Raw genomic sequence first — 24,537 nt, forward strand, 5'->3', positions numbered from 1 at the left:
GTGCTTGTAAGTCACAACATGTCAAATTTTAGCAGCTCATGTTGAAATCTGAAATCCATTTGCATTTCTGTAAGCAAAGGTGCAAAGGCTCTATGGGAGTAGACAGCACTGCTGTGCCTGGGGGGAACTGCCCAGCTGACTTGGTTGCCTCAGCTATTTTGAGAGGCTGGAGTGTGTCCAGAGAAGGGCAACAAGGCTGGTGAAGGGTCTGGAGCACAAGTCTGATGGGGAGTGGCTGAGGGAGCTGGGATTGTTTAGCCTGGAGAAAAGGAAGCTCAGGGGAGCTCTGTACAGCTCCCTGACAGGAGGCTGTAGCCAGGTTGGGGTTCGTCCCTTCTCCCAAGTAACAAGTGACAGGATCAGAGGAAATGTCCTCAAGTTGCACCAGGGGAAGTTTAGATTGGATATTAGGGAAAATTTCTTCACTGAAAGTGTTGCCAAGTACTGGAATAGGCTGCTCAGGCAAGCAGTGGAATCACATCCCTGGAGGTGTTTAAAAAGCGTGCAGATGTGGCACTTGGGGACAGGGTTTAGTGGTGGATTTGGCAGTGCTGGGTTAATGGTTATACTTGATGAGACTCAGGGTCTTTTCCAACTTAAACAATTCTGTGTTCTGTAGGAACACTGAGGTCATAATCATGTTTTTCCAGTAAGACATCTTTGTACCATTGCTTTTCAGTGGCCACAACCAGACGAGCAGGAAAGTCACGAATTCCATGATTCTGTCATTTTTCCATAGATGCATGTTATTTTTTTATTGCTTCATTTTTTCAGTCAGATTAAAGTTCTCAGTAGGAACCCCCCGTAGTTTCCTAAATGCAGGACATTTTTCTCTGTAGAGCCTAAATCCTAAAAAACCAGTAAAAAATAAAAGAAAAAATAAGAAACTATAAATTTGCTTTTAATTCCAAGGCATAGGTTTACTTTGTCATGATCTATGATGGTCAGAGTCATCTTGGGCTCTCCTGGACCAGTTGGAGATATCATGACCACACCTACCTGAAGCCTCACCGAGCTATGCAGATTTTTGGGTGTGAGCATGTGGACTGGAAGAAATCAATACAGTGGCCCAGGAATTATGAAGGGATGGATGTAGTCTGAATACTGCCTTGCAAAGTTTATTTATTTATTTTATATTTTATTTTATGTTTTGTCCATTTTTTTTCCCATTGTATTTTGAAAACAAGAAGATACTTTAGGTTTTGGCCAGTATAACAGCACTAAAAAGCTACAGGAAAGAGGACCATACTTCTGTCTACTTAGATAGGTATAAAGCTGCAAGAGGGTGAAATGAATCCCCTTGATAAAATGAACATCTGAATTGTGTTAGAGGGTGGAAGGGCTGCGAGTTCATAACTACCACCTTACCAACTCACAATTGCACTAATGATAGTTATGGCATTTAAGATTTTGGGAAACTGCATCACACGGCCTGTTAAAACCAGCTCCACACTGTGGAGAGAGCCCTGTCAGGCAACTCGATGAAAATAGAGTATACAATAACCTCAATGAGGTTGCACAAAACAAAATCTTTCAGGCATTGATGGCAAATTCCTATTTTTCTTCCTTCCCTTTTCTTTTTTAAATTGAGTTAGTCTACTTTTATTTTTGTTTAAAGACATTAAAAAAACTCTTTGCCTAAGCCCTGTGGCTGACTGACCAGTTAGTACTGTGAGAAAAATTGTTTTCCAAAAAGAAACTGGGTTCATGCATGAATATATAGTGGAATAGTATCCAGCACTGCACATGGCAGGCTATTTCACATTACATAAGTTCATCAATTTTAACAGGTGTTTGGGGTACAATTAGCAACAAAATCTATTTCCAACATTTCCATGTCTTGCAAAACTATTTTGAAATCAGAAGAGTTGGGAGAAACTTTGTGGGGGGAAAAATGAAATTCCTTAAACTGGCATTGCTGTTGAATCCATTCGGCAATAAAACCTTGCCAGGAGTCTTCTCTCTTTAAATTATTCTGAGGATTCATTGAAAATGTTGTCAAGCTATAGGTATCAGACATGAATCTTCAATTTGTTTTGAGCATCAATGATGAGTGTCACCTTCTGTTATATGTGCATTCAGTATTTGGGGATAAATATTATGTGTTCATTCTCACTAAGGTGGAGGAAACCTCCTGGTAATAAAAGCCCTGAAAAGGTGAAAATCAGAGCACAAAAATGCAGCAGAAGAGAGGCAGCAGACTTCTCTTTGCTTCTCTCTGCTTATGGCAGAAGTGTCTGTGCCATAGCTAAAAGTGCTCTTCAATTGTAATAGGTCTAGGGAAACAAATCCATTTTTTCTCCCTGGAGGTTTTTGGATTTGTCAAACCCAAAATATGGTATGTGAAGAACTATAACTCCAAATCGAGATTCCCCTAAGGGTCTGATTCCTGCCAGCTGCTTTTTTGGTTTCATCAATGCCTGAATTTCTGGCCCTGTCTCCATCATCTGTGACTTGGGGCTTTCAGGGATTCCTGGACCTCCTGCCAGGTTGCCACAATGGGCCAGAGAGGTGTCAGACCCTGAGCAATTACAGATTAAAGTTGCTGTTGCCACCGCTTATCTCTGGTCAGCTCTGAATGGCTTGTATAGGATCTTGCAAAGACATTAATAGTTTTTTCCTGCTAAAAACAAAGAAAAATTAAGTGCCTGAAAAGAAAAATAGTTAATATTTAACTCGAAGAAAATATTTTCATTCCCCCTTGCATACAATCTTTTAAATGAGTTTTTGTTTAAAAATCACACTTAGCCATGCGTCTCCCTTGTACAAAAAGAAGACCTAGCTATCTGTCAAAACTTTATTTCAAAGTCCTTTCCTGTGTAAAAAAAAATAATTCTTTGATTTTGGTGTTAGGACATATTGGAAGAAAACAAAGCAGTGGAAATAAAATATGATAAAGGGGGCAGCAAGGAAATGCTTCCTCTCATCAATGTTTTCATTGATTTGCTACAGATACACTTTCTAATTTTCTTGCAAATTCTTCCTCTGGAAATGAGAGTGTTTGTGTGCCATATTCCACAGCAGAAGTTGCTCATTGAGTGCATTCCAGTTTGGGTCAGGAGTGCAGGTTCGAGGGTTATCTGCAGCCTGCCCCAGCAAACCAAGCCCTGCTTCACATCACAGAGCGGCCTCTGGGTGTGGGGCGATGGAGGGCACACCTGGTGAGCTTCAGCTATTACCGGCAGCCTGGAGCTGATTGGAATGGAAATCCATTAAATATATTCAGCACTCATGTCCCCATTTTCAGCTACTCATCACTGTTATAAACATCCTCAGATCCTTCCAAAACCACCTGTGAAACATGATGCTTTTGCTATCTGTAAGGAATTGCCCATTGTAGATTACTTCTGAATGAAAAGGGCAATCACTCCTGTCATCCTTTGAGAGACAAGAGAAGAAATACGGAAAAGTATTTGTTTTCCATGCTCGTAGTCTTATAATTTAGTGTGTACTTAAATCTGAAACGTTGATAACCAGCTTTACAGTGCTGTTCCCTGGCTAGCTGAAAAGTACAACACAGGGATACATCACATTGTTTGATGTTAGTTGTGCCTTTTTTTTCCCCACCCTTCCTGAGGTAAAGATTACACTGGAAGGGATTTGCTCTTGTTTCAACAAGTAGAGCCAGTGGGCAGCCAGGTTGAGGCTTATATTACAGCTGTTTTTTCTCCAGAGCATAGGTTTTAGCATTGTGCAAAATGGTATTGTTGGTCCAGATCCTTCCTCTGCGTTGCGGATATAAAAGTGGCAGCCTGTGGGACCAGAGATCTGTATCAGGTATGTGTTGCTGTAGGAAACACCTGGATGCTGCAGACATACTTTAATGTTGCTGAGGGTTTAAAAATGGGGAAAAAATATGTAGAGAGCAGAATAATTTTTCCTCATGTGGCACATAAGCAGTATTTTGCAGCCTTGCCAATCATGTTCCAAAGGAAGTGGACAAAATAAAAACTGAAAAAGAAAACCACAATAGAACTATTCTGAGCAACCCCACTATCTCTCATAAAGTGGATCTGGGAGTCTTGTACCCAATTTCAAATTCTTTGCTCTGTGAATGGCCCCATAGAATAGGACTTTAGAGTACCTGCAGCTTAGTGAATGTCCCAAGACTTATTCTGCAAGCCTGGACCAGCTCCTGAGAAATATCCATTCCTGGATGGACAACCTTACTGTATATGAAAAAGTCTGGTGTGATGATATTGGTTATGACTTAGAACATGGCCCTTTGAATCACACTATGAAAAGTTCCAAAGTACTGAGGAAGCAGTTTATGGGCAACCTTGATAAATGCTGAGTTCTTTAGGCTGAGATATATTCCAAGAAAAGACAGCATAGAGAGAGGAATATATGTTCGTATAGTCTTGGTTGTCTGTGATGCTGATATAGCAATTTGAAATATTCTGGTTTAGGTATATTTTTCAAGGGTTTTTAGCTTCAGTCCCAAGTGTTCACAGTAATTAATATTTTTAATAAGAAAATAATCATTAATTTAGTTGATTTGAAGCAATAGAATAAAATCTTTCACCCTTGTGAACTTAGGGGGGCCAGAATGCATTGGCTGTAAACTGGCATGGGTCCATGAAGCCTCACCCAGCTTTGCTGTAGTGTTACAATGAGCTGAATGATGCTTTCAGTTTGTTAACTGACTGGAGTAGATTGTGTATCCATCCAGGGAACATGATGTGCAGAAGTTGCAGCTTGGCTCTGGATGAATATCAGTGCTCTGAATCATTGCTGAATCCCATGTACTTGTAAGCCAAGTGGGCCTGGGAAAAGCCAGGTCAGTTTTGCTTAGTCCAGGTTTCTAAGGTGTTTTTGGAATGTGACTCTAAAACCCTAAGGCCAAGGATTTGTTGGCTATCTCCTGGTTCTTGATCAGCAGGGGTTGTGTGCCAGATATACGAGGCAGACAGAACTACCAGAATAGTTACTGAAATACCGCGGGTGGTCCGATGCTGGTCAGCACCAGTGTGCCACAACCTTCCTACAGAGAGCGTCCTGCAAAGAACAGCTGTTCCAGGGGCAATGGCAGGCCTCCCTGAGCAGCAGGTGATTTCAGCAAGTGATTTTAGCAAGAGTAGCAATTTCACAGCTACAAGTGATTCCAGCTCTTGTGATTCAGCTCTTTGTGAAATCACCCAAGGCAAACTCAGGGACAGAGAGACAGGAGCCTCATTTGGCAGTTCCACAGAGGCAGCTTTAATTGTCCAGCAGCCCCTGTGAAGGTGAGGCCAGGAACAAACACTCCCTCCTCAGGGGCAGAAACAGGGGCTTTTTATGGGAAAGGCAGGGGGTGGGGTAGAAACCAATTACCCAGCTGGGTACAGGCTATTACCATATAGAAACAAGGCATGCTGGGGGCGGTTCACTTTGTCACCATGACCCGAGGAAGGCTGCTTATCTCTGGGAGATTCTTTTTGCACTCAGGCCTCTCTCCTTCGGGAGTGCAGAGAGCTCTTGTGCCAAGGGCTCACGGCCCTCCACAACTCCCTCTTCTTTTTTTACCAAGAATGACTCCCCAATGGCCTTTTAAAAGCAGCGTAAAAAACATGAGAACATAAGCAATACAATAAGAATTACAATGAAAATCCACAAAGCACCCTTGGCTAAAGAAAGTGCCCACCCTTGGAGTCCCCATTGTCCGACAAAGTTGTTGAGACCTCATGTGATTTTTTTCTTCTGTCTTGATTTGGTGGACTTGATCTTTTAGCAGCTGAATGTTCTTTGAGATTGAGCCACTACGTGATGTTAAATCAAAACAGCACATGCCTTCAAAATCTTGACAGCCATGTCTACAGGCTAGGAGCAGGAAGTTGATGGCTGCTTGGTTTTGCGGCGTCGCGTGTCTGGTGGTTTCTTCATCTCGGGGGACATCGCTAAGGGCGGCAGATGTTGCATTGGCCTGCTTGCTAAGCCAGCACCCTGGGTGATTTAGCTCACCAAGGGCTTTAGCAGCAGCTACCCAAGGTAAAAGTAGGGAGACAGCTACCCTTTTTCCTTTACTCCAATTAATAACTTGAGAATCACAATTTTCATCATATTCCATACTGAAGCACATTCACTTTTACTAATAATTTTTTTTTTAAGTGCTACAAAAAATGCAGACCCCTTTCCTAGACTCTGCACATCCTGCTCCAATTCTGATCTCATTCTTCCTGTGAGTCTTTCCTTGGAGAGTGTCCTAGGCTTGGCGGCCTTGCTTCTCTTTTTTCTTCCTCCAGGTTGGTCCTCTGGCATGTGGCCTAGTTGCTCTGTTTTATCAGGCAGATTCCCTTATTGAATTTAACTCTGTTTTGCTGATCTTTTTCCGGAACTTTCAGAGAGCTGAATTTCAGCCACCAGATGGACTCATCCCAACATATCACTGTCCTCAGAACTGGCCTGGTTTCAAGGTGGCTCTGATAGGATCCATGTTGCTGATCCACTATCAGATGTGCCCCTCTCTTCTGTTCCCCTGTAGGGGAACAGGAAAAATTGCTGTTACTGAGATCAAGCAATTGCCACAGAAAATGGAGTTCACAATGCAAGTGGGCAGGTGCACAATTTTGTGCAGAGTTGCTGCATTCTACCCCATGCTCTATTTAATGGCAAATGAGTAACAGGTAAGTATTTATTTCATGTATAGAATAGCAGAGCCCTGTTCTTTTAAACTTAGACATCTTGTCAAAGCATATGAACTTAAGTGTAGAGAATATTCAAGTGGAACACCTAACTCATGGTCCCCAGAACAGCACACAGCTGTCCCTACTGCAGGAATTTTTTCACAACACAAAAAAAATTTCTTTTCAGGAAAAAGTAAAGGAATATCTAAACAATATGCTCATAGTAAAATTTTATCACTTCAAGCAAAATATACTAGTTCAGATTTATTTATACATATGAAGAATCAAAACAAACCTGTTATATTATATATATATATAATATATATTATATAGTTATATAATAAAGTAGGACAGTTTGGAATATGATGCATTAGCTGTTGCTTTATTAATTTATGATGCGATCTTGCTCGCTCTTTTACCCGAGTAGAAAAAACTCTTATGGACGCTGGTGATTGTAACTTCATCTGGTAATGAACAAAATGTAATCTTACAATGTTCCACACTTCACTCAGGAATAGCAAAGCTCTAGTGTAATATTTGTTCTATCACCTTCCATAATAGGTGGAGATGTGTTTTGGCACAAGGTGCCTCTAGTCACTAAATACCTGGCCCTTAGCCCAGAGAAGTAAAATTTCTGGCCCAACATGTTATACACTCTTGTCTGTGGCTCAATCATGAGAATAATTGCTTGAAACTTCTTCTGCCTTCGCTCAGGAAGCTTGGAACTACAAGACAAAGCTTAATTATATCTGGGAATTCCAAACACTGGACCATTGGCAGAATCATTGAAAATATTCCCTTTTGCTTCACTAGGCTTTGGATCTTTCATTGGGTTACCATGGTGCAGTCTCACAGCCTATCTTGTTATGTCAGAAAGGGGAGAGAGTGCCAGGGGTGCTACTGAGGCATGTGGTTGTTCAGTGTCACCAGCAGCCTGGACAGCGAGCACACCCTCAGCAAACCTGTGCTGGCACCTGGCACCTCAGCCCACGCACCTCAGTAAATTTGGATGCACCAGCAAAGCCCCTGTGAGGCTCAGCACAGAGGAATAACCCCTGCTCAGCTGCAGTTCTGGCTCAGTGACTGATCGAGGAGGCAGATGCCAGGTTGAACATGAGCCACGGCTGTGCTGTCATTGCAAACCCAGCAAACTCCTTATTGAGATACATGATGAGGATCTTGGTCAGCACATCACGGGAAGCTACTGTCCTCTGCTGCTGTGTGGGTAGAGCAGAGGTGGAACAGGCTACCCAGGGAGGTTGTGAAATCTGTTCTAGGAGGGCTTCAGTGCTGTGTTAGGCAAAGCTGACCTCATCAGATTGGTGATACTCCTGCTGCCAGGGGAAAGTCGGACCATGAACTTCAAACACCTCTTCCAAACAACATTCCTATAATTATGTAATGACTACAGATATCATAGCACTGGATAATAAAGCACTGGGTAATAAGACCAAACTAAAAACATATTAAACCCCAGAAACAATCAGACCAAATACACAGCAGCACAGAGATAGATAAATCTAACACTAGAATTTCATTCATACTGCAGACAAATATACCCTCTGGCTGCTGATGAGAAGTCTTGAGAAACACAGATAAAAGAAATAAAACACAAGGCAGAGGAAGAAGCTACATGAAACAGGAGGAAAGTTTCCAATAAATCAGTTAATTAAGAACATCAGTATCATTGCAGGAAACATTTCTCTCATGAAGGTCCACAGATTAGCTTGAACAGCAGCCCTGGTCGTGAAAATTTAACACCTTCATTCATTTTCATGCCTTTGTATATAAAACTCAGTGTGTTAATTTGGCATTTAATGCATTTGTCTTCACATAAATCTGCATAACAAAGAGGAAGCATTACTGCTTTTGAGGCTTAATGTCTCACCATGACATCTGTCTGAAATAGGCAGGAAACTGCACTGATGGCAAAGATGGATGTGCGGTATCTTTCATGGTAAGATAATGGTGTAAGAAAGCAGAGGTTTCATGCTGAAGCCAGCCTGGTATGGCAATCTTTAAGCACTTTAAGTCACTTAGGTGGACAAGAACATCTTTTTCCTGGCACACCATGCTTGGGAATTGGTCTACAGAGTGAAAAGTTGCATGGACAACATGTTAAAAAATGCCCCTTAGTCAGATCCTGGAAGAATCTGAGTGAAAATGCAAAAGTCCAAGTCCAAGTCCAAGCCTAGTCAGGTTTCCAAAAACAGCTAAGGAGATTAAGCCCCATTTCCCACTTCTAAACTGCACCTGTGAAGACAGAAACATCATTTTCAAAATGCACTAATGCAGTGGAATGGAGGCCTAGATCCATGAAAGGGCAAAGACTTTGGAGAACCTAGCTGCAAGGCACTTCTTACCTTGCTAAAGTCAGAGTACTGTCTGACCTGCACAGTTTTAATTTAGGGAGAACCATGAAATATTTATTGGGACAGAAAAAGAGCAGAAGTGGTCCAGAACCTTGTGGCTGTCAGGCATAAGGGCAGGGGACTGTGCTAGTGTCTCAGCATGAAAGGCTGTGGCCAGCCAGTGGGAGAATTTCCTATGCTCTGATATGCTGCAGCTACTTGGGAAGTTTGTGAGTTGTCTGGGGTTAAGGATTTGCATTGCACCACTGAGTCAGAGGTGGCCTGCGTGACCAGGGTGGCTGCTTGGCTCTGACAGCATCACGTGTTGCTGAAGCTGTTACGCTGTGCTGGGTGGTGCTACAACACTGGGGATTTCTTTGCAGAGCAGAAGAAACTACAGCTCCTGTAGTTTGCTGAGAAATCTTACCATGTCTTAGCTGAGTGGCCTGACTGCTGGGGTCAGGCAGAAGAAGGGATGTAGAACCTTCCTACCTCTCTGCATTGTGTTAGGACGTCTCTGGCAGTGTGCACCCAAAAAATGTAATGCTGTGCTGCTAGACATGGGGGATAAGACTGTAGACTGTAAATTCTGGCAAAAATCAGACATTAATTCACTGCCTGGATTCTCAGCACTGTCAAGAATTAAGCAATTCTGGGTGTGACTGGCAAAAGACAGTTTAGTATCCAGGGAATTTTACTGGGAGAATCATATGAAATTTTAGGCAATTCCAGAATTGAGGAGCTGTTGAGGAAGGAAATTTGGAGGCTGAGGATCTAAATGTTGCACAACTGTGTCTTAAATAATAGAACACAGGTGGTTTTGTGAATACACCTCTTCAGAGACTTGAAAGGTTGCAAGGAGGTAATGAGTTCTTCAGTTAGAAAATGTTCCTCTTCTGTGGTCAGATGTAGCCTGCCAAAAGACCAAGAAGCTGTCCCAAAGAGGGGCCAGGAGTGGAAGGTGGCTAGGGAACAGTGGTGGGGTTCCACAATGACCTAAACCCAGGCAAGAAAGGAGAACAAGGGCCAACTGAGAGCAAGACGGGGGCAGGTGAGGAAGCATGCAAGGAGCTTTCCTTTGAGCTGAACCCAGTAGTGCAGCTCCTTGGAGAGACAGCAGAGAGCTCCAGACCACCACCCTGATTTTCAGCAACTGGCTCAGCAATGGGGTTGACTTCAGCAATTAGTTTTTATAAGCTTGTCTTCCTCACAGTTGACTAAAATATGGAGATGGCACAACTGAGGCTCTGAGTCCACCAGCTGGTGTTCCTTGTAGGTTCTGAACTTTAAAAAAAATTCAGTTATGTTTTGTAAATGCTGAATGATTTGGACACATATGGTTATATCTTTTTTTCTCCGAAATGAACATTTTCAAATGTGCTTTTTCTGGCAGCTTTTCTATATGCTGAACCATTATGCAAAAATGATAGTCTTTTGCTAAGTGAATTAGTATTCCAGCCAGCATTATACACAGAGAATTAAACTTATATATTTTCCCTGTCAGCTTGCTGTACCTGATTCTGTTATTTTTTAAAAATGAAGTTTGATTAAAGCCCATTTGTTCACCACAAATCATCTAAAACTGCCAGCCTTAAATAGGTGGTAACTGAGAAATATCACCAAAACGAATTGCATCACCTCCTCTGAGTTGTTAACTTAGCTTTGAAATTCTTCCTTTCTCCAAGTGGGGTTCAAGGAAAGTGCATGCCAGTCCATGTTCATCGTGAAGCAAACTTTTCGTGCTGCATATTCCCTGCCCCAGTCCTGTAGGGATACAATTTGTGTGCAGATCTGCACAGAAAAAAATTCAGCCTATTCTAGATCCTTCATCACGGAAGGGAGCAATTGCTCAGTGAACAAGTAAAGAAAAGGTTGGTAGTCTGGGAAATGTCTCCAACCTTGCAGAAATTAAGCACAACAGATTATACCAGCTTCTCCAATTAACTCTGAACCCACAGTTCTCAGAAACTCTTTATGACTGGACTAAATCAAAGTTGCAAAGCCAGGGAGACAAAGATCAACTTCATCGGTCATGGATAGAAGATGCCCATACTTTGCTCATGACATTTGTTTCTTAGAATGAGAAAAACATGCAAATAGAAAAATTTCAGGAGAACCTCCGCTGCTTTATGATGGACAGGGATGGTTTGTACTGTTACAGCCATGGTTTTTCTGAGCTTCTCAGTAGGAGAAATTCTGAGCCTATCTGATCACCAAATTATTGTGACAATATTTTACATACTGTATTTATCTGTGTGCAATTTGGCAGTGGATATCCACTGAACTGTGTTTATATGAAAATACTCTCAGGATAATATAATGCTGCATGGGCATAAACATCTGACTGGAACATCAGGCTCTATGGGTAAAGTTATGATCTGCTACATATGAGTAGAATATAACACTTTTGTTTTGTTTTCTTAAATGTAAACTTCCTTACTACTTTTTGTTTACACTATTACCCCTGAAGAACAGTTATAATTAAATCTTTAATAGAAAATTACATTCATAATTATGTAACACCTGTTAAGCATTTAATATAACAAAAAGCAGTCAAAAATAATTACCTGAAAGAGAAAAGAAGAACAACTATATAAAATAAACAAATTAAGAGAGACCAGGCATAGCATAATAGATTTAACTAATAGCTATTATGTAGCAATTTAAGCTGATGGTTTGGCTTTTAGGTGACTTCTGTGTCTCAGTTGTGCTCACTCTCTGTGAATTCTGAGACCTTCTTGTCTCAAGCGGTGTGGCAGGCCTTTCCACTAATTTTCAGTTTTATGATTACACAAACACTTTAGGAAGTGGATTTGGACAGTCAAACCAAAAGCAAAGTGTCAGAAGATGCAGAATAATCTTACAATTATAAGTGTCTGCAAGCAGAGGGAATGTCAAAACAGAGTAAACTACATTTAGAAAAATACCACTGACATTCAAACATGAGATCATCAAATATTGCTTGGCAAAGAAGTTGACAAGGGATTGTTGGTCATTTTCTGGAAGCATAAGCAATTCTAAAGGCAAATAGACTTCAAAAGCATTCAAGAATGAATGGCAAAAAACCCTGAAATTGTTTTTCAAGTCTATAATAGCCCGGGATTTGGGATTCAGAGAATGGTTGTAATTATTCTGTCCCCAGGAAAGAAGGTACTAAGAAAAGTAATAGCAGACATACAGATGCAGAGACTATTTTCCATGCTGGGAGAATTGAAATAGGAAGATGTTGAAATCTTCAGCTTAGAAGAGAGATAATGGGTGTGGTTTTCATAGAAGTCTTTAAAAATTCTGAATTTTAGTGAGAAATTCAGTAAGGCAAAATATTCACTGCTTTTGTATTATGATAACTTGTTCATTAATTTGGCGATGAACACTTAAAAGGTTTCTCATTGAAGCCATCACAATATTTATTACATGAGAAAAAAAGGGAAAAACCTATACAATTAGTTAAAATGGTTTAGAGTTGCACCTCTCTTCAATATCTGAGAAAAATTATTCCAGGTAAATAAAAGCAAGATGGTGCTAAAATTATATATAAAGCACATAAGAAAAAAAAAAGCTTAGGTTTGAAAAAGGTGTAGAAGAAGGAAGACCTTCTGGGAGCTTGAAGGATTCACTCTAGAATCAGGTGTAGGACAGCTACAGAAGATTGAGTCTTGAAATTGATCTCTGGGAGTGCAAACACAGAGTGAAAAACAATAGTCCAGGGCACTTCCTCTCTCTGGCTGCTGAAAAGTGGGAAGCCAGCATCAGACCAAGTGCTGATGATTCAACTGATGTACCTGAACAATCTCTGAACTGATGAAACTGAACAATGTAAAAAAACCCAGAATATGGCGGAGAAAAAAAAGATTGAAAATTTGAGACCAACACTGTAGAAAGCACCCTGGTAAAATAGTAATATAAATCTGAGTAAAATCTTCATTGTTATCTTCCTTCAGAGATCTAAAAGACAGATTGTGTTTTTATTTAATTGTGGAGCAAGCTGATTTGTGGAAAGACAGAGATGCTGTAGAAGATAGTCTTCAGATGTGACCAAGTCTCAGAATTTGAGAAAAACTTTACATTTTGTTGTCAGTTTCTGAGAGAGATTAATTTCCTATGGAAACATTTGACATTTTATTGTAGACAGTTGAAACCCCCATGCAAATATTTTAAATATGGATTTATTTTTGCTGATAGAATTTGTTGTCTCAGGTTGTTTGATATCAGTAGGAATTCCCTTATTAAGACAAGCACTGAACAAGAACTGTACACATCTAAATATCCATATCTAATTTTTGGAGTGCACTTTTCACTTTTTTTGAGTACTCTGAAGTCTCTTATCTCCTGAGTGCTTGAGAGTTAGTTCACTTCCTTCTCAGGAGCTGACTTTGCAAGTCCTCCTTCAAGATCAAGATCTCTGCCAGTGTTTACAAGCCTCTGTTGTCTAATCGGTCAAACAGGATGTCCTTCACTAAAGTGCTCCCAGGAAGGATGTCTCCACCAGACACATTCCTTGTGCTGCACAGCAAACAGGAAAGCTCTTGTGTGTACCTAGAAACACACCCACAAGTCACAGTGTTAGAAGGGGGGGACATGAATTCCACTGATGTCCCTTTTTGGGTTGGAGACCTGACTGACACATACTGATGGTAAAAGGACACCCTGCAGCGAGGTGTTCACCCATATCTGGATGGACTCAGGTTCACTCTCTCTGGCTGCCTGTCCACTTGCTCTAGCAAGGCTGTCCCGTGTTAGGGGGAAAAACCTAAAGAACTGAGACAAAGAGCCACCAACAGCACGAGTTCCCATGCCCTGCCAAGCTGTGGCAACGTTACCAACAACAGCAGAGTAGTGGTGGTCCCCCAGTCATGTGAGTGCAGGGCAGACTGACCGGGCTCACTGCTGTGCCCCATGGCCTCCATGCCAGAGCTCACACTCACCTACAGCGCAAATTGCCATGTGGATATATCCTAAACCTGCTCACAGAAGCATCACACTGCCTTACATGAGTCAGATAATGGAATGAAAAAGCAGCATGATATCTGCTTTCATGCAGTTATTGCCCTCTGGCTGAACACACCTTGGCAGGAACTTCTGCAGCTCCACTGTGTAGCTGTGATGCTGAAAGTGCAGACCCTGCCCATGCCTGAGGCTCCTCAGGGTCCCTCCCCCCAGAGTGCTCCTGGCTGGTGCAGTCTGGGGTGCATGGGGAGTGCAGGTGGGAATGTCCCACATCCTCTGCAGAGGTGCCAGAGCTGGTTTGGCCCGCACCTTGTGGCTTTCTTAGTGCTGCACTTTCAGTGGTAACCAGCATGGCTTTGTTCCTGCTCTGTCCACAGCAGGAGGCATAGCTGGGTGCTTGTAACTCTCCATGGCACTTTCATTTGCACTTAATTGCCTGCTGGCAGATTTCTTTCCATTTAGCATCCATTCTGCTGTACCACTTCAGGACGAACAACAGAAGTTTATTATAGTTGGGACTGGGCAAGGGGGAAACCAATGACATTAAAGACCACAGGCCTAATTCCATTATCTTTTTTGAGGGAGGACTTTTTATTCCAACTGACTTATTTTTCCTAAAATAATTTAATATAATTTGAGGGAACAGGCCTTATAGTCCTGTTGTAAACAAAGAAAACTCCATTCAAGACAATCCCAGTTTGTGCTGTATCTCAATGAGCTCTTCTGCCTGGAATTCAGGACAAAGGTTGTTTGCTTGAACACATGAATGTTGCATTACTTATCAAAAAAGATTTTGTTTAAATAAATAGAGGATTTGAATTTAGAATGGACCACTCCTATGCTGACTGGCACATGTCAGAGTTGAAAAATTATTTCCTTTCAAGCTCTATACTCTTCTTGTTTGTTTGTGGTCATATGTGGTTTATTTTTTAATATCAAAGAATAATTACATTGTGTATTCTTTTCTGATTTATGCTATTATCAAGTCATCTCTTAATTTCAATACGTAATTTCAATTTAGTGTCTGTATCAGGAAAAATCATCAAAAAGACTGTCTTAATCTCCTCCTATGTGATTTCTAAAAAATGTTAACTTTCATCTATTTAACTGATATTTTTAACTAATAGCAACCCTTGTTTGACAAGCATGACTTATCAGCCCTGTCAAAGTTGCTTTGGAGGAGAGACTATGAGCTTAAAGATGAGCTCCAAAAGGAGCACATGAGACTGGCTATGTATGGTGCTGACTGTTGTTCCTTCTCTTTATTTTTCTCCTTTTTTAATCAATAAACCTGGTAACAAGCATGGAGACCTGGAACTAGGGTGGGCCTCTGGGCTGTCACATCCACTCCACTGTGTTCCATACAAACACTGTGAGAGAAACATGTTGTGTATCACAGATGAGGGATGAAATTTGAAACAACACTTTTTACTGGCAACTGGCCTGGTTCTGGCTTGTCCTGGTATAATTTGGTAATAATTTTACAGAGCCAGGTGGCGTTACTCCAGTACGACACCAGTTAAAGTGAGAAAAGGAAATTCTGAAAGGGGCATTTGTTTTCCTCCTCTTCTGATGTTTTAACCATCAGTGTTGATGACAAAAGAGAGAAAAGTCCCTCTGTCATAATCAGCAAGCACTCCAAATTGAAGCAAACATCTCAGAGATAGATACCATGAAACAAGGCAGCCAAGAGTTCAGCAGAACACTTCCCTTGTGCTCCCACAACCTGCCTCCATCTGAGCTGCTCCCTATGCTCAGCCATGCTCAGTGGCTTTTGTATTCGAGTCAGTTGTTTTTCCACTTTTTCACTAACTCCCTAAAAAAGGGCTGTGTGAGGTGTCTGATGAGCAGGAGTGGAGCACTGGAGAATACCCAAAGGTGATGTATAAGACATCTAGTGAGCGCCTTCCATGCACGTTCTCATCTTTGCTAATTCCTATAATGCCTGTGTATAAATAGTAGCTCTCCCTTTTTATATCCTTCTCCTGCCTGATTCACTCCATGATGCAGTGTCAGTGACGTTTGACTCACTGCCATGGCGATGTTTCATAAACATTGGATTGTGACATCTGAATGAATCAGGCTGGAAGAGGAGGAAGGGCAAGCCCTGTGAGAGGCTGCACCTGAGCCAGCCTTGGCCCCAGTCCACACATGAAAGAAATGAGAACAGGGATGTTGTGACATTCATAAGGAGCAAGAAAAGAGCAAACCCATCAGGAATAATAAAATAGCACCATGTGTGCAGGGCAAGTCTGCAAGGAAAAACTTCTGTATCAGGGATGTGAGTCAAAGACAGGACTGGGAGGTCTGCTAATAAACACTGAGAGAACACTGACCATGATTTTACTTTCTGTTGTGGAGAAAAAAATGAGATGGATGATGGAACAGAACTGAGCGCCAGGTTAACCGTAAGTAAAAGCTTATTTCAAGACTGAAACAGAGGGAACCAGAGAAGTTAAAAAGAAAAGGAGAATGTGAAAGGCTGACCTCCAGGCTGAGAGCATTTTTTTGCAGTTGTGTTGTGAACATGCTTCTGCTCTGAGTGTGATTTTACTATCTAGTTGTAATGGGAAAACCTGGAACTATGTCTGGATGCAGTGTGTTGTGGGGGCCTCTGAGCGTGATCCATACAACACAGTGCAGCTCGTACAAAGACCTGCTGGTTAGAGGAAGACAAAGGGCAAGGACAAGGATTCACTTCCTCCTTCTTGCTGGATTTGGAGCACTCTGAATAGCTCATGCCTCTCCCTAGCTGTTCATCCTAGCCCACATTTTTTTATTCAAAACTACTTATGGATAGATGGGGAGACCTCACTTTTAATAAAGGATGAAAAAATATGCTGTGGCAGAGTGCTGACATTCAGTGGTTAGGATATTCAGCTGTGACAAGGAAGATATTTCTTCAGTGACAGCACACTGACTGCTGTTCACAGAGTCACAGAATCAGCTAGGTTGAAAACAACCTGTGAGGTCACCGAGACCAACCCATGACCCAACACCACCTTGTTAACCAGATCATGGCACTGAGTGCCACATCCAATCTTTCCTTAAACACCTCCAGGGACAGTGACTCCACCACCTCTGTGGGGAGCCCAATCCAACACCCAATCATCATTTCTGTGAAGAACTTCCTAATGTCCAACCTAAACCTCCCCTGGTGCAGCTTAAGACTGTGTCCTCTTGTCCTGTCACTGCTGCCTGGGAGAAGAGGCCAACCCTCACATGGCTGCAACCACCTTTCAGGGAGTTGTAGAGAACAGTAAGGTCTCCCCTGAGCTTTCTCCAGCTGAACAACCTCAGCTCCCTCAGCCACTCCTCACAGGTCTTGTGTTCCAGACCCTTCACTAGCCTTGTTGCCCTTCTCTGAACTGAGGGGCCCAGAATTGAACACAGTACTCAAGGTACCCCACCTCCTGTCAAGGCTAAGCTGCAACTCTTGTTGGGAACATGGATCTTACCTTAAAACAAAAAGAAGTGCTGCTCTTTTTCCCCTCTGACCATGAGATCAGGGTCCAGCTCTCCAAATGTGATAGCTCCCTGTAAACAAGGCTTGGGCTGTGGTCAAAACCCAAGATTTGAATTTCTCTGTTATTTATGAATGTTTGAATTTTGCAAAGAGTCCCTGAGTCATAAAAATAAAATATGAATATGCACTCACTTGTCTACCACCCCAATGGTATCCAATCAATTCATCATTGTTTATAAGGTATAGTTGGTCAAACCAGAAATCCATGCTAGAACAATCTCCAAAATAAAATCTATTAAACACAGCAGTCAGTCAGGCGATTGCAAAAGAGTAAAGAAGGCTTTCATTCAGATCCTCAGGATTTTCAAAAAGGAAGTCCTGTTTCATATATTCCATGTTCCATAATTTCATTTGTTTCCATATGAAGAATAATTTTTATGTAAATGAAGAAATAGGTTTTGAAAATACACTCTCTTTACCTTATTAATGTTTGTTTAGTTGTAGAAGAAGTTGTTGAACTCTCAATACAATCGCCATCTGCTTTCTCTTTATAGATTTCTGCTCGGACAAGTGCAGCAAGAACAGAATGTGTTTCTTCTCCTCTGGAGCTGGTGTTACATGGCCTGTAGGGTCCCATGAAGTCCACCCACTGTACTGTAGTACACTTGAAATTGTGGCCATACTCTTGTAGGGTATGGGAAAGCATTTGGTGTTATGTGTCACGTCCTAGTAGCAATTACAAAACACTACTCAATACACCTTCTCCTGCTGAACTGTAAGAGGAGTTCTTTTCTGGTCTTCCATTACATTAGGTCTACTGAATATCAGGTTAGTTTCCCAAAAGTATGGCAGTATTTCCTTTAAGACAGTGTTTTTTCAGTGTAACCCATGGAAAGTGTCTCAGAAATTCTCCACTTTAAGGGACAACATCTGTCCTTTGCTTATCAAAAGCTATGACTTAGTTTTTCTGAACATTAGGAGTCACTACAACTAGTGCTAGGAATTCCCATAAATTTCTTGTAATCTCCCATAAACACATATTAATTTCTTCCTTTAGTTTAAACAAAGCTAAGGATTGTGGCCACAATATGCTCTCCTTCCACATGAGATTAAAGAGTTTTCACTGACATTGAATGAAGGTTCTGACACGTTTTTTCACTGGATTAAGGTTGATACAGTCCATAGACATTTATATACTTGCTGCCCTACAGGGACTGCTGAGATTAATTCATCATTAGTAGGGCCGAAGTTGGGAAATGAGTAAATAGACAAATTGGAAACTAAGTTCTCAACAAGGAGTGCTTCACATGCTTGCATGTGTCACCATGGCAAATGATAACAGAAGTAAACACAGAAGTGGGTGCAAGGAGAGCAAACAAATGCTCTATCAGCCAGACTTTCCCTGAAAAATCCTTATGGTCACTGTTTTTCTTACTTGTTACTAACTAAGCGATAAATTAATTTTGAATGAGTTTTGGTGTATATATGTAGCCTGATGTTTGGTGTTAATGTGTCCCAGCAGGGACTGGGACTCTGGCCCAGACAGATTACGGCATCTAGACAGGGTTCAGCTCTTGAAAGGTCACTTCCTGTCTCTGTCCTGTGACATTACATGGGGAAAGAGAATTGTGTCATCTTGTAGTCTCTCTGAATGTGATGAAGGCAGCAGAAAGTGATCCTCAAACATTGCATAACAGGAAAAAGCTGACTTGAAGTGCTTAAGATAGTCTAGCAGACATCACGTAACTTATTTTGAAAGACTTAGAGCACTCCTTCCTGGTAAAGCACAGATCATTCAGAAACACTAATAAGTGTCTTGCTTTCCTAGAATCACAAGGTTGGAAGAGACCTTTAAGATCATCCAGTCCAACCATCAGCCCAGCACTACCACTGTAATCCCTAAACTACTAAACCACATCACCCAGAGCCAGATCTCGATGCCTCAAACACCCCCAGGGATGGTCATTCCACCACCTGCCTGGGCAACCTCTTCCAGCGCTTGACCACCCTAAGAGTGAAATTTTTTTTCTAATATCTAATCTGAATCTCCCCTGTCTTGCCTAAGGCCATCTCCTCTTGCCCTCTCACTGCAGGCATGGCAGAACAGACTGGCCCCCACCTCACTACATCCTCCTTTCAAATGGCTGTAGAGAGTGATGAGGTCCCCCCGAGCTTCCCCTTCTTGACACTAAACAATCCCAGCTCCCTCAGCCATTCCTCATAAGACTTGTTTTCTAGACCCTTCACAAGTCTTGTGCCCTTCACTGGACATGCCTCAGCACCCCAATGAACTTTCTGAAGTGAGTAGCCCAGAACTGAACACAGCACTTGAGGTGCAGCCTCAGCAGTGTCACATACAGGATGCTGATCACTGTCCTATTCTTGCTGGCTACACTATTCTTGATACAGGTGAAGATGCCATTGGCCTTCCTGGCCACTTGGGCAGACATTGGCTCATGTTCAGTCGCTGTCAAACAGCGCTCCCAAGTCCCTTCTGCTGAACAGCTTTCCAGACACTCTGTCCCCTGCCTATAGCACCGCACGGGGCTGCTGTGACCCGGGTGCAGACCCAGCAATTGGCCTTGTTGAACCTCATACCGCTGGCTTCAGCCCATTGATCCAGCCTGCCCAGTCCCTCTGCAGAGCTCTCCTACCCTCCAGCAGATAAACACTCACACCCAGCTTGGTGTTGTCTGCAAATTTACTGAGGGTGCCCTCAATTTCCACTTTGCTGCGGTAATCTGAAAATTCAGAAGTTTGTAAAAAGAGCTAGGATCTTTCATCACCACATTGGATATAACTCAAAAATATTTTTTTTCTATATGTGGGCCCTTCTTCAGATATAAAATACAAGCCAGGTAGAGCATATAAATCTTCTGCATTTGTCTGGTCATCCAGAAGGGTAATGTGAACTTTATCAATTATAGTTATGAGCTCAGAGTTGGTTTTAACTCATAAAAACTTTACCTTGAAGAAAATATTCTGTTTTCCTGAGATAAGTAAGCAGGACTATGTATATGCAGCTACTATTTGAGATTGGAAGATTCAATTTTTGAATTCATCAGGACAGATGGGGAAAAAGCAACTTTTGAACAGGCAATTATTGTAAAGGTTGTTGCATAGGATAATATGCAGCAATTTGGCTTGGAAGCATTTCACAAATGTGGAGAAAGCTTTGCTTCTACTTTGTAGACTGGCTTTTGTAATAGTATTTTTGATAAATTTTTTATGTGTACAGCTTGATTCCAGTGCTCTCAGAAGGCCAGTCGTCCTGGGAGAAAATGTGGTGATCAGTTTTTCAAATCACTTCTGATTTCTTATAAGGGAGATGAAGACCTGCCCAAGGACCAAAGCACCATGCTGTTTCTGATCACCCTCATTCCTGGTACTAACCCCCATCTCTCTGGCTCACCAGCTGAACACCAGCATAATCAATAAATTCCTGCCAGGTTTGTCATGCCTTTGGGGACTGTCCTTCCCCCAGCTGGAGGCTTGTGCCCTTTATTTGAGCACATCTGGGTTACAACAACTGGATAATAACCAGGAAGATTCAGTCTCCAGATTATTTCTGGGTGCCAGCCAAAACTTCAAAAGATATAGGTATTTGGCCAGATTCTCACTTGCATTCACGTCCTTTAATTCCGTTGTTATTTCACTTTATCCTATTGGGTGATGCAAATGGGAATCAGGCCCTTGGCCATTATAAATCTACAGAATACATCAAAACATGGGGAATGGTAACCGGAGGCCTTGGCAATTAGTGTTGTGAGTCTGTAATCTGTTTCTTTGTTCATACATCACAGTCTGTGATTCCTCAGATCCTGTCCAAACAACACCTCAGACAAGCATTTCTCTTGACACAAGTTTGTATTTGTGATCTAAAATTTATAAGGAGGCTGCTGAGTTTCAATGTGACTCTTCTGCACATACTCTTTAATCTCAGTTCTATTCTTTATACTTCCAAAATATCTAAACCTGGAGTATGTCCACATAAGGGATTACATTTATATATATTGTGCCTAACTCCCTATTGCTCTCTCCCAAATCCCTGAATACACAGGTGTGACTGAACATCTGGCATGATTTTAAATTCTTGCTTTAATTACCGTAACCTTGTGAATATTCAATGTGGCATCTTTCCACTCATTTTTTAATATGATGTCTGTCTTTTCACTCCTTTCAAAGACACTAGAGTCCATGCCATAGTACCAGAAATCCTCTTACCACAGTTGGAAAAAACAGTGCTTTTCCAAGTTAGAAAAAAATGTCTTTGGGACACAATGATATACAATCCAAAGGGATTAAAATACACAATCCCAGAATGGATAAGGTTGGAAGGGACCAAGGTGGGTCATCATAGATGGTCTGGGTTGGAAGGGACTTTAAAGATCATCCAGTTCCAACCCCTATGCTATAGGCAGGGACACCTTCCACTAGACCATATTGTTCAGAGCCCCATCCAACCTGGCCTTGAACATTCCCGGGAAGAAGCACCCACAACCTCTATGGGCACAGAAATGAGGCTGAGGGGTTGGGAGTTCTACTGTTTTTTGAGATGGGTACAATGTTTCCCCTTTTCCAGTCATATGGGACTTCAGCTGACTGCCATGACGTTTTGGATATCATGGAGAGTAGCTTGGCAACTACATCAGCTAATTCTCCCAGGACTCTGGGATGCATCTTGTTGGGTCCCATAGACTTATGTATGTTCGAGTTCCTCAGGTGGTCACAAATCTGATCTTTCCTTACAGTGGGAAGCACTTTTCTCCCCTAGTCTCCATCCTGCTGTCCATCTGCTTGAGAGGTGTGGGAAGAAAGGCTGCCATTGAAGACTGAGGCAAAAATGTTGTTGAGTGCCTTAGCCTTCTCCTCATGGGTTGTTACCAATTTTTCAGCATTTTTTTGTCAGAGGGAATACACCCCCTCTGACCTTCCTTTTCTGGTTAACATACCTGTAGAAGCCCTTCTTTGGCATCCATTGCCAAGTTCAGTTCCAGCTTTGCCTTCACCTTGTGACTTTAACCCTACACAACAGAATTTCATCCCTGCACTCTTCCCAGGTTATCTGTCCTTGTTATTACTGTCTGTGTACTGGCTTCTTTCCCTTTAGTTTGACCAGCAGCTCCCTACTTAGACATTCCATCTCTTGCCTTTCTTGCCCAATTTCTTGCTCCTGGAGATTGCCAGCTCTTGTGATGGAAGACTTTCTTAAAGATCTGCCAGCTCTGTTCCGCTCCCTTGTCCCTGAGGGCAGTCTCCTGGGGGATCCCGTTGACTATGTCTTTGAAGAGCTGGAAGTTTGCTTTCCTAAGGCTCAGTGGCTTAACCTTACTCTAGACTTGACCCATATCCCTCAGGATGCAAACTCCACAAATGCATGATCACTGCAGCCCTGTAGATGGAGCAAGAAGGATTTGTCAGTTGGCTCCTCCTGATCAGGTGGCCTGCAGCAGACACCAACCACTAGATTCCCTTTGTTGCTTTGGTCTCTGATTCTTACCCACAGGCTTTTGACTTTTGGCTGTTCTTCAGAGACAACTCTCCACACTCAATCCACCTCTTGATGCAGGTGTTCCCTCCTCCCACTTCTTCTGTCTTTCCTGAGCAGCTTGCAGCCATCAATAGCCACACTCCAGTTATGGTCACAGCTCTTGAATATTTCCAGTGAGAGAGACCCCACAACCTCTCTGGGCAATCTATTCTGGTGTGTGGTCAACTGCACAGTGGAGAATTTCTTCCACATGTTCAGATGGAACTTCCTGTGCATCACATTCTACCTGTTCCTCTTGTCCTTTTGCTGGGCACCATCAAGCAGAGCCTGGTCCATCCTCTTGGTACCCTCCCTTCAGGTACTTACACTGATAAGGGACTGTCTTGGTTGTCTCTTCTCATGGCTGAACAGGCCCAGCCCTCTCAGCCTATCCTTGTAGGAGAAATGTTCCAGTCCCTTAATAATCTCTGTAGCCTCTGCTGGACCTGCTCCAGGAGCTCCATGTCTCTCTTGTCCTGAGGAGCCCAGAACAGGACACAGCATTCCAGATGTGGCCTCACCAGGGCAGAGTAGAGGACCAGCATTGATCTACTGGCAATGTTCTTGCTGATGCACCCCAGGATACCATTGGCCTTCTTGGCCTTCCTGGCCTTCCTGACCTTCCTGAGCACAATGCTGGCTCATGGACAGCTTGTTACTCACCAGGACCCAAGCACCCTTTTCCACAAAGTTACATTCTAACACAGTTAAAATGAGAACTATCCTGGCCTGTTGACCATACATCAGGAAAACAGCTGACATGTCTTAGCATTGTATTTCAGTGCAGTATCACCTTGACTTTGTGCTTGTTCCTATCTTACATACTATTAAGTTATGCTGAAAACTAAAAGCCGTATTCTTTCCCAACTTTAACACCTCTCTAAGTTCAGCAAAGGAGACTACTGCTTTTTTTCTAGTGATATTTGTGCCTAAATACAATTCAAAGCAGCTGTCAGGCTGTTCCAGGTGTTCTCATAGGGTCCCTGACAGAGCCATGGGTGGTTTGCTGGTGCTTGCAGGGCTCTAACAGCTCACCTTGCCATGCTCTTTATCACTGAAATAAACATAGGACAACCAAGGAAAAACAGTGTAAGGGAGCTAACACAATTTTATATTTATTGAAGACTTTTTACAAACAGGAGTATAATCCTTGTCTTTCTCTACATCTTGGAAAGGGCTGGAGATCTTCAAAAGCAGGAAGATTTTGGCTCTTCAGACTTGAGACTGCAGGTACCCAGGTAAGTAGCCATCTGCAGGTCCTTCTGTGATGTGTCCCAGCGCTGCAGTGTTCAGATCACCTGGATGTACTCATTTTTCTCTTCCTTCTGCAACTGACACTTTTGGAGTCATAAACTGTGGATTCATCCCTACGCAAACGGAAAGACTGCACAGTGGTGATCATGACCTGGACACTGTCCCTTCTGGTGCTCAAACCCCCTAATTCCCTTTAGGACTCTGCCCTGACCAGTTGAGAGCAGTGTCACTTCATGCCCATTCCCACTGTGAATATATTGCTGCTCTTGAGCAGGTCAAAGCACAATCCAGATGGTATGGGATGACACACATCCTTCTGAATGTCTCTAACACACGTTTCCCAGCATGCAGATCTCCCCACATCAGTAGGAGCTTAGGTCCTGGAAG

This window comes from Coloeus monedula, assembly GCF_965178545.1.
Source record: "Coloeus monedula genome assembly, chromosome: 1".
Lineage (NCBI taxonomy): Eukaryota > Metazoa > Chordata > Aves > Passeriformes > Corvidae > Coloeus > Coloeus monedula.